Here is a 3,256-nt window from a genome sequence, read left to right as displayed (position 1 = left end):
CAACGAAAATACAAGTAACCAAACAATATTCTGAAGTGATGCCTGAAGAGGAAAAAGACTTAAAATTTTGATTTTAATAAGATATGCATACGATTGCGTTTATTAAATTTTCATTTGCTAAACTTGTAAACTATGTTTTGATATTATGAGAAATCAGTATAAGTGTTTATGTTTTCATTGTTAGAAAAAAGAACTTTCCCTTACGAATTAATTATATGCAAATACCTGAAAACATAGGTTATACAATATCTTTTTTTTTTGGACGTAATTTAACAATATATTCTAATGATGAGTAATACACAAAAATTTAGTTATAAATTAAATAAACTAAATCACAATAACGAATTGTCTATTTCTATGATTCATGAATAAATATCGCTTTAAGTCACTACCTAAATAATGTCTTACTATTAATTTGTGATTGCAGAGTATCTTGATGAAGGAACAATAGCCCCAATAAATACTTGAAGAAATATTTTGGTATATATTTTGTCCTTTTCTACCTCTTTCCATTTCAATAGCTGTAACATTTTCTCTATAAAATTTTTACCTTCAATAGTTTTCTCAATCTTTTCATCTTCTAGAATTTGTATGCTATTATTGGGAATGAAATTCGGCACAATGTCGGGAAAGAATAATCAAGAACTTTCTAGGTGATCGAATTATTTAAATTTTAATTTTATGCATCATTTCAGATTACATGTTTCATTAGTTCAGTAGTGACGCATCACTCAAATTACATGTTTCATCAGATCATTAGATAGCATTCAGAAGATGAACAAAATGGGCAAAAAACGCAGCAACACATATGTGGATGAAAGTCAGGTGATATTGTATTATATTTTATATCTTACTTTATTTTAATAAAGTAAACTTTACAAAAAAATATCTCTTTTTTTATTTTACAGAAAAATATAGCCAAGAGGTTGTCGATAATGGACTCTAGTAATTCACTTAATTAATCAATATATTTGCATGGTAAAGAACATGTTGATGAAGACAAAACTAAGAAGAAAAAGGGACAGGTGCGTCAAAGTTGAAAATGGTTAGTGGCCAACAAAAGAGCAAAGAGCTGGAACATAATGAGTTCGAACAACCGGTTGGAGCTGTCTCCAAGTAATATCTTTAGCCACAATATTTCTTTTCCAATGCTAAAACAAAAGGTGTCTATTTTTTCATATGTTTTAATGTATAGATGAATTATAAAGTTGAGGATTAGGAAAATAAATCAGTCTTTCAAAAGTGAGCCAAATTGTGGCGCGATAGAAAATCCAAACTTCAAATACTTGTATGCGAAGTTAATTCAAGTCGAGTGGCTTCACGAGATCTAAAACTTTTTTTTTTTTTTTGAAACTAGATCTCAAACTTCTTAAACTCGAATTTAATGACCAAAATCAATGGGAACTATTTGTAAAGATGACAATATCACCTACCTTTCAAGTAAGTTTTTTTTTCTGGTTTTATTTTTCTGGTTAGAATGTGAATCTTGAATATTTAATGTTACTTTGTAATTTGAACTCTTCATTATTGGAAATATAATTTATCTTTTTTGTTAGACTTGAATCTTGGGACTTGGATCATAGATGCTGATTTCTGGTTTGAACCATTTAGTTTTGGAATTTTAAATGTTATTTTTTAGTTTTAATTTTCTGATTATAACCTGAAACTTGGATCTCTACCGCTAATTTCTGGTTTGAATTGTTCATGTATTTAACTGTAAATTTTCTATTTTGTTTTAATTTTTTGGTTAGAACTTGAATATTGGATATTGGATCATAGATGCTGATTTTTGGTTTGAACCCTTTATTTTTGGAACTGTAAATGTTCTATTAGTTTTAATTTTCTGGTTAGGACATGAAACTTGGATCTTTGCTGCTAATTTCTGGTTCGAACTGTTCATGTATGCAATGGTAAATTTTCTATTTTTTCTTAATTTCTAGTTAGAACTTGGATTTGGATCTTGAATTATATATGTTGATTTTTGGTTGGAAGAGCCCCATTTTTTGGAAATGTAAATGATCGTTTTTTATTTAAGAACTATAAATTATTTTCTGGTTTGAACAAAATGGAACTTTTAAATAGCTTCAACGAGATATGAAAGAAATGAAGTCCTTGTTTTTACAAAAAATGCAAGAAATGAGGTCCATGTTTTTAGAAAAAAACGAGTCAACAAAATTAGCACTAACCGGTTATTAATTAGACAACATATTTGAAATCACTTTGGTATGTAACCTTAAATTCTTGGAATATCATGATGGCATTTTTTGACACGATTTTTCTTTCTTTCTTTTGTTTTTTTATAAAATTAGGTTGCCATTGGTGGCATTGATAGCGGTGTTATAAATAGAGTTGGTAGTCATAGTGATATCAACATTGGTACAAAAAAAAAAGGTGATTGTGGTAATGTTAAAGACATCTAGCTACCGTGCAGGTATTTATCCTCAAATTATGTGTTCTAAACCACAAAATTTTTACAAGAATATACGTGGTAGAATTATTAACTTTGTATTATTTATTTACAGTCAAATCTGAAGGATGCAAGTCATGGAGATATCCGTTCTAATACTAAATGTAAGTTGCTACATTGGTGTGTTGTTGGATTAGTTGTTGTAGAAGGTTGTATTGCATCCACAGATCAGAACGCAAAAGTGCATCACGCTGTTCTTGGTGGATCTTGTTGAAATGTTTGGGTTGATAATATTTTGGTGGAGAATGTGGACTTGATTCAACCAAATGCTGAAATGTGAGTTTTTGATGATGCATTAGGAAGCACAGTCGCATGGGTATCTAAATTTATAGTATTGAGTGATTGATATAGATACTATTGATCTGTGTTGTTATGTGTAGCTAGTTATTTTTAGATATTTTTTTATCTTCTTTCGAGTGTTGAGACCTTATTCTGTATTTGTATGATGAGAAAGTGTATTAACTCTACGAGTGGATTAGACTTGAATTTTTGCTTAGGTTTTTGTAAAGATGTGGTTTTTCTTTTTTCAGAAATTAAATGGAAATTTTTTGTTTGCTGCCAATAATTTCTTTCACGACGTGCGAACGTACGCTGTCCATAGTTTTTTGCAACATGTACAAATGTGTCGTCAATAATGTTTTCGGTGCTTTTCAGTCCCTTTTCCGTGGTGGGAATTTTGCACTGTTATTTACTTTTCGTTGCGTGCATTGCGAGCTGTAGATACCCCTTTCCACGGCATGCATTATGCGTTGTTGATTTACTTTTCACAACGTGTATTGCAACCTGTTG

General features: G+C 30.0%; 1 long non-coding RNA gene across 1 annotated transcript; it reads left to right on the top strand.

The window, feature by feature from the left end:
• Nucleotides 1-530: 530 nt before the first annotated feature.
• On the top strand, nucleotides 531-2,930 carry LOC140876454 (uncharacterized). Its single transcript, XR_012148797.1, has 4 exons — nucleotides 531-653; nucleotides 753-1,116; nucleotides 1,358-1,440; nucleotides 2,310-2,930. It is a non-coding gene; the product is annotated as an uncharacterized lncRNA (long non-coding RNA).
• The last annotated feature ends 326 nt before the right edge of the window (nucleotides 2,931-3,256 follow it).

The sequence above is a fragment of the Henckelia pumila genome, chromosome 1 (assembly GCF_033568475.1).
Source record: "Henckelia pumila isolate YLH828 chromosome 1, ASM3356847v2, whole genome shotgun sequence".
NCBI classification, from domain to species: Eukaryota; Viridiplantae; Streptophyta; class Magnoliopsida; order Lamiales; family Gesneriaceae; genus Henckelia; species Henckelia pumila.
Note: the sequence above shows the minus strand (reverse complement) of the source record. Positions and strands in the feature narration are given on the sequence as shown.